Source organism: Lactuca virosa, chromosome 4 (assembly GCF_052849685.1).
Source record: "Lactuca virosa cultivar CGN04683 chromosome 4, Lactuca_virosa_CGN04683_v6, whole genome shotgun sequence".
NCBI classification, from domain to species: domain Eukaryota; kingdom Viridiplantae; phylum Streptophyta; class Magnoliopsida; order Asterales; family Asteraceae; genus Lactuca; species Lactuca virosa.
The window spans coordinates 133822146-133830101 of NC_136429.1; positions in this window are offsets into that span (position 1 = coordinate 133822146).

Genomic DNA, 7956 nt, shown 5'->3' on the forward strand with positions numbered 1-7956 from the left:
CGACGATCTTCATTTCAGTCAGCGCTTTCACGCAACAACTGTGAGTTCATACCCCCACATTTTCTGTATTTTTAATGTTTTCATGGGGGGGGGGGGAATACAAGCTAAACATAAATGTTTTCAAGAATATACACAAAACTTATGCAAATCTCATACTTTAAATCCCTTTTGTACTATGCTGAGCATAAGGGACGTTTTCACTAAAATTTCATAGTTTTTCCGGACACGCTATTCGCTACGTTTTACATGCAAACTATAATCGGTATAGTTTGGGATTTTCTAAACATAACAAGCACATAAACTTTCACTACTGAACATGTGCACTAAGACAGAAACAGTTTACAAATTACATCGCTACTTATTCATGGTATTCATAACTAAAATTTTCACTACAAACGGTATAAATACGGATTTTCACTACGGTAGAACGCTACTACACTACATGTAAACTAGATTGTACGATACTGTGAGGCGCTACTTCACTACTGTACCCTTAGGTGTACAGGGATAAATCCTATCATAGTATAACCAGAGTCTCCTGGAGGGAGAGCGTGAGATTTGTGAATAGATCTATTCTGGACTGACAATCCCACACCTGGACTGTTAGCTACAGTTGGGCAGGCATGCCTAGGGTGACAAATGTCATTTAACTCGACCCCTGAAGAACGTTGGAAAGGTCTCTAGTCATATCAAGCATGGTTATACAACTCACAATATGTATAAATCACCTTTAGTTTACTACTTGACACTCTTCAACAGTTTTATTTACGCTAAATAGAACTAATACACACTACAACTGGAAAACTTTCAGAGTTTACAAACAGAACTGAACATACAATGGTTTCACGTACGAAATACTTATACATAGTGATTAGCATTTTCTAGTCACATGAAGTATTACTTTCGCGCATCACCACAGTTTTCAGTAACAAACAATCACGATTTCATACAGAATTGAGAACACTACATCTTCACTAAATAAAATATCAGATTTTTTTGAAACAATGCAAAACACTTTTACGAACTCATCAACGATTTTCATTACAAACCACCGCTTATGAACTCACCAGCTTTATGCTGATACTCTTTCAAACTGCTTGTATTCTCAGGAAATCAGTAAACAGGTACTTGCTGGATTTTTGAGGAACTGGAGCAATAAGAGTTTTATGTTTTTACTATACAAAGCTATTGGATGTAATTCAAACAAAGTTTCAGACAAATTTTCAAACTGATGTAAACATTTTTATTCACTGTAATGGTTGTGTTGCTATGATTGCTATTATTCATTGGTTGTGATGCTACACATGACGTCCTCCACCCCAGAACGTTTCCGCCATTCTGGTTTTGGGGTGTGACAGATTGGTATTAGAGCCCTTGTTTATAGCGAACTAGTATACAGAACCTTACGTGGTATACAACTATAAACACTAAGGGGCCTAAGTGCTCTACGCTAAAAGTATACTTTCAAAATATAAAATATTTTTTTTATAAAAAGTATACGAGCATGCATACATAACAAAATTCGTGTCGCTAGTAGAACAGAACAAAAGTATTTGGATGCTGGAACACTACGGTTAAACCTGGGCAGTTATGTAATCATGTCTAGGGTGAATATAGCCTGATCAACTATATTCAGTCGAGACATGACCAACATGTGCTTGGGAGTGACTGTGGTATTACAGCAGGCCTAAAAACTTACCAAAATCATTATACATAAAATACTATAGGAGTATTTTAGCTAGAGCCAAACTCAGTATACAGATTCACTCTAAGCGTTGCTACCTCTTCTTCCTTAAGCGATAACTTACTTGCGTTAGTAACCTTTCTGTGCTTATCGCTCGGTAGTATACTTTTATTATCAGGATGAGATATATTTTGTTTTATATATATCTCGAGGACTTACCATCCTCTTCTTCTTGATTGATTTCTAGAACAAGATGTCTCCCCGACCAAGACCCATCAGAAGGAACGACGACACTCCGCCACCACTACCACCCCCTCAGTTCGATCTCGTCATGTTCCAGGCAGCAGTTACAGCTGCCGTGACTGCAGCAATGGCACAAGTGAATGCTGGTGGGGCTGGAGGTGGAACCGACCCTCAGAGACAAGATGGAAGTCAGGGACATCAAAAAGAATGTTCCTACAAGGACTTCATGACTGCAAAACCCAAGTCCTTCGACGGAAATGAAGGTGTCATCGCCCTGACTCGATGGTTCGAGAAGATCGAATCCATCTTCAAAATTTGCATCTGTTCTGAAGCAAACAAGGTGAAGTTCGCCGCCTGCACCTTCACCGACAGAGCCTTGACCTGGTGGAATGGTCGAGTCAAAACCCTAACCCTGCCAGTGGCTAATGCCACGGGTTGGGAAAGACTGAAGGAGCTCATGCTCGCGGAGTACTGCCCGAGGGGCGAAGTGCAAAAGTTGGAGCACGAACTCTGGAACTTGAAGATGAAGGGTTCCGACATCGCTGCCTACACCGCTAGATTCTATGATCTGGCTCTCCTCTGTCCGGGAATGGTCACCCCGGAAAGCAAGAAAATCGAAAGGTACATCTGGGGACTGACACAACCAACAAAAAGGAATGTTTTGGCTGCTAGACCGATTACTTTTGAAAGCGCCAAGGATCTGGCACAGACTCTGATCAATCATGGAATCGATCTGGATGAGGTTGCAGCTGTTTCCGAGCCACAAAAGGAAAGCAGTGGGTAGAAGAAGAAGTTTGGTAACAAACGGAAGGGTCAGTCTTCGCAGGAGCCCTCCAAGAAACAACAAACAGTGGCAGTTCATGCTATTACTGCTCCTCCTGCTGCTCCCACTGCTGTTCCAACCACCCAATCTCCTACCGGTGGTTATGATGGGAAACTACCCCTGTGCAACAAGTGTAACTTCCATCATCACGGGCCCTGCCGTGAGTTGAATTGCAACAGCTGTGGGAAGAAGGGACACACAACTCGATACTGCAAGACACCGGTTCAACCAACCAACCAGGCTCCGGGAGCGGGCGCTGGTCAAACTTGTTATGGATGTGGAGAGACTGGGCACTTCAGGAGAAACTGCCCCAAGGAAACAACTGGTGGCAATACAGGAAGAGTTCTGGTGATGGGCCAGGAGGAAGCAGTTGCTGATCCTACCGTTGTTACGGGTACGTTCCTCCTTGATAACTCTCATGCATGCATTCTATTCGATTCTGGTGCGGAGAGGAGTTTTGTTAGTCATGCATTCAAACACCTAATAAAATGTAAATCCTAACCTTTAACCGAAACATTTACCATCAAGATGGCTAGCGGAAAGAAAGAGAGCACTAACGACATATTCATAGGCTGTACTCTTACCCTAGACAATTATTCCTTTCCCATCGATCTTATGCATGTGTCCATCAAGAGCTTCGATGTCATTATCGGCATGGATTGGTTGAGTTCCAATCGTGCTGATATTCTTTGCTTCGAGAAGGCTATCCGTCTCAATCTTCCCTCTGGTGAAACCCTTATGATTTATGGTGATAAACTCAGTTCGAACCTCCGTATCATTTCGTGCATCAAAGCTCAGAAGTATCTGCGGAAGGAGTGCCATGCATTCCTAGCTCATGTTGTCGACGAGACGCAAAAAGTTAGAGACCTCGAGAGCATCCCCGAAGTCTGTAACTTTCCTGAGGTTTTCCCCGAAGATCTTCCAGGAATCCCTCCCGAGCGCCAAGTCGAGTTTCGTATCGACTTAATCCCCGGAGCTACTCATGTAGCTAAATCTCCTTACCGTTTAGCGCCAGCTGAAATGCAGGAATTATCCAGCCAGGTCAATGAGCTGATTAGCAAAGGATTCATAAGGCCGAGTTCCTCACCCTGGGGAGCTCCGATCTTATTCGTGAAGAAGAAAGACGGATCCTTCCGGATGTGCATCGACTACCGAGAGCTGAACAAGCTTACCATCAAGAACCGATATCCCTTACCCAGAATCGACGATCTCTTCGACCAACTTCAGGGAGCCAGCTATTTTTCGAAGATAGATCTAAGATCAGGATACCATCAGTTGCGGGTTCATGAGAATGATGTGCCCAAAACAGCATTCCAAACTCGCTATGGACACTACGAGTTTGTAGTAATGCCCTTTGGTCTAACCAACGCACCGGCAGTATTCATGGACCTGATGAATCGGGTGTGCCGCCCTTTCTTAGACAAGTTCGTGATTGTGTTCATCGACGATATACTTGTCTATTCGCGGAGTGAGAATGATCATAAACAGCACTTAAGGCAGGTGTTGGAAACATTAAGGGTAGAAAAGCTATACGCGAAATTTTCGAAGTGCGAATTCTGGATCAGGAAGGTAAATTTCCTTGGACACGTGATTAGCAAGGAAGGAATACACGTGGACCCTTCCAAGATCAAAGCAATTGAGAATTGGTCTACACCAAAGACACCCACAGAAATCCGGCAATTCTTGGGTCTCGCGGGCTATTATCGCCGGTTTATTCAGAATTTCTCCAAAATCGCAAAGCCTTTAACTACCCTGACACAAAAAGGTGTAACCTTTAGTTGGGGAGTTAAGCAAGACACTGAGTTTCAAACCTTGAAACAGGCCCTATGCAACGCACCTATCTTGGCCCTGCCCGAAGGGACGGAAGACTTCGTAGTCTATTGTGATGCATCCAATCAGGGCCTAGGGTGTGTGCTCATGCAGAGAGGAAAGTGATGGGTTTTGAGCATTCTAACACTTCCTAAGTGTACATGCAACCCTAATAACCTTGAATCTATGTTTTCTCTATATACATGCAAATTTGTTTTTCAAGGTTATTTCCTAACTAGCATGGCATGGGGATTACATAAAACATAAAAACTAGTAGAAATACATACCTTGTTGTTGCTTGGATTCCTTCAAGACTTTGTGAGCCTAGCACCCCAAATGTTGTGCCTCAAATGCTTCACACAGCACCACAAAACTTGGAATAACTTGAGAGAATGTCACTTAGCCTCAAAATCGGTTATGCCCTCTCTAGAAAACCTTTGTGCACATTTTGCATGTTATAGGGTTTCTTTTATAGTGTGTCATAATTAGGAGTTACAAATGTAAACCCTAATTGTCATGACTCTTCATTTCTCATAACCCATGGGTTTGTAACTCCCATAGACTATCCATGGAGCTCCATATGGTTACAACCAAACCCATAAACCATGGATCATTAATCCACCATAAAAGAATTGATGATTGTCATAATCAACCCTATATATTTAATTAGTCTCATTTTGATCACCAAATTAATACTAGATTAATACTTGATCAATACTAATTAAATAATACTATTATTAATATATTAGAACTTATAATATATTAATAATCATAAGTGCCTTATTCTCTCATTTAGTCTATCCAAGTATTGCAATGCCATGCAACCCAAATGGACCATGCCGGGTCGGGTCAAGTTCATACCAAATAAAGTTATGGACTTAGACACTATATCCAACAGTCTCCCACTTGGATAAGTCTAATAACTATATTTGCAAATATGACTTCAAAACCCGACTAGCAATCGTAGCTCTTTCAAAGTCTCTCGGAACTGAGGTGATGATGATACGCCATTTAAGATAAGTGATCATATAATCCTCTGTTCTCATGATGTCAGCCGGACAAACACATGGAACATGGTCTTACTTATTGTCCAGCATTTGTTTCTCGATCTCTGATTTGTTTCGACATAGAACTAAATTGAACACATCAATTAGGTTCTGACCGGGCCCGGTACATAAGTCAAAACCAAATCATCGAGGGGCCCAGATATCGCTTCTATTTCTAGAAGGAACAGATAAACTTCGACTGATATGCTTGTACTAACTACTTGTTGAATTATTCATAAAGGCACGTTTTATAACATCGAGTTACCAATGCGTTTTCGTACAATCAATGAATAACCAACTCATAGTCAACAACTCATATCTCTAGGTTTGAAGATTCATATGATATTACCGTCTCACGATTACTCGAGATAAATTCCATGACGTGATGCAAGTGAGCGTGGGTTGGATCCAATACTCAGCCCTTATGAGTACTCATGAATGTTGTAGCAACCACTGCATTGTCTAAAGCACTTTAGACAAATCATACAAGCCAAATTCATGACAGTCTTAAATCAATACTTACTTCCAAAGTTTGACTGACTGTGGATGGTTTGAATAATAACATAATTATTCTGGAAGTAAAAACATGCAAAATTGAAACATAGTAAACAATCAACACAAGATAGTAACACCTTACTCATAAATAAATAACAAATTTTATTTATCATCAAATGTCAATTACATTTTACAAGTTTCAAGAATCTAATTATTGAAACTAATATCATCCTTCAGCCCAATGCGCCTCGCATGCTGTAAATGCTTAACCCTGCTCAGTCCCTTCGTGAGGGGATCTGCCGGGTTCTCATCTGATGATACCCTCTTTGCCACGAGGAGTCCTTCTTCTATTCTATGTCTGATGAAATGGTATTTTCTGTCAATGTGCCTAGATCTCCAGTGATCTCTTGGTTCTTTAGCCAAAGCAACCGCACTTTCGCTGTCACAGAAAATTTCCATTGGCTCCTTTATAGCTGGTACAACTCCAAGGTCTCCGATGAAGTTCTTTAGCCATATCTCCTCTTTTGCTGCCTCGCTTGCTGCTATGTACTCTGATTCACAAGTTGAATCAGCTACTGTCTCCTGCTTGGAACTTTTTGCAAGTAATTGCCCCTCCATTTAGGATAAAGACCCAGCCTGACTGAGAGCGGAAATTATCCCTATCAGTCTGAAAGGTAGCATCACTATATCCTTCCACTCTCAAGTCATCACTGCCCCCGAGGGTAAGGACCCAGTCCTTAATCCTCCACAGATACTTGAGAATGTTCTTTACCGCTGTCCAGTGTGCCTTGCCAGGGTTCCCTTGATATCTACTGACCATGCTCAAAGCAAAGGCCACATCAGGGCGAGTACAAGTCATAGCATACATGATCGAGCCCACAACGGAAGCATATGGTATATGACTTATTTCAGCTATCTCAGCCTCTGTACTCGGACTTTGAGTCTTACTCAGCTTGACATTACTCTGGATTGGTAATTCTCCTTTCTTGGAATCTTGCATACTGAACCTCTTCAGTACCTTATCCACATAAGTACTCTGACTAAGTCCAATTAGTCTCTTACTCCTGTCTCTTAATATCCTTATCCCTAGGATATAGGCAGCTTCCCCAAGGTCCTTCATAGCGAAACACTTCCCAAGCCAAGACTTAACCTCTTGCAAAGGTGGGATGTCATTTCCTATGAGAAGTATGTCATCCACATACAACACCAAAAAGCTGACTATACTCCCACTGGCCCTAACATACACACAGGACTCATCCTCACTCCTAGAGAAGCCAAACTCTCTGACCTTCTCATCAAAGCAAAGATTCCATCTGCGAGACGCTTGTTTCAATCCATAAATGGATTTCTCAAGCTTACACACTCTATTAGGGTATTTTGGATCAACAAAACCCTCTGGCTGAGCCATGTAGTCAGCCAACTTCCCATTAAGGAAAGCAGTTTTGACATCCATTTGCCATATTTCATAATCATGAAATGCAGCTATGGCTAACAACACTCTAATAGACTTAATCTTAGCTACTGGTGAGAAGGTCTCATCATAGTCAACTCCCGGAGTTTGAGTAAAGCCCTTCGCAACCAGTCGTGCTTTATAAGTGTGTACTTTCCCATCCATGTCGGTCTTCTTCTTGAAGATCCATTTGCACCCAACTGTCTTACGACCTGGTACATTGTCAACCAAGTTCCACACTTGATTGTCATACATGGACTGAATCTCGCTGTCCATAGCCTCCTTCCATTTAGCAGGCTCAGGGCCTGCCATGGCTTCCCTGTAATTATTAGGTTCATCCAAATCTATTAGTGTACTATCACTAATAAATGTATCACCTTCAGTGGTGATGTGATAACCATAATAA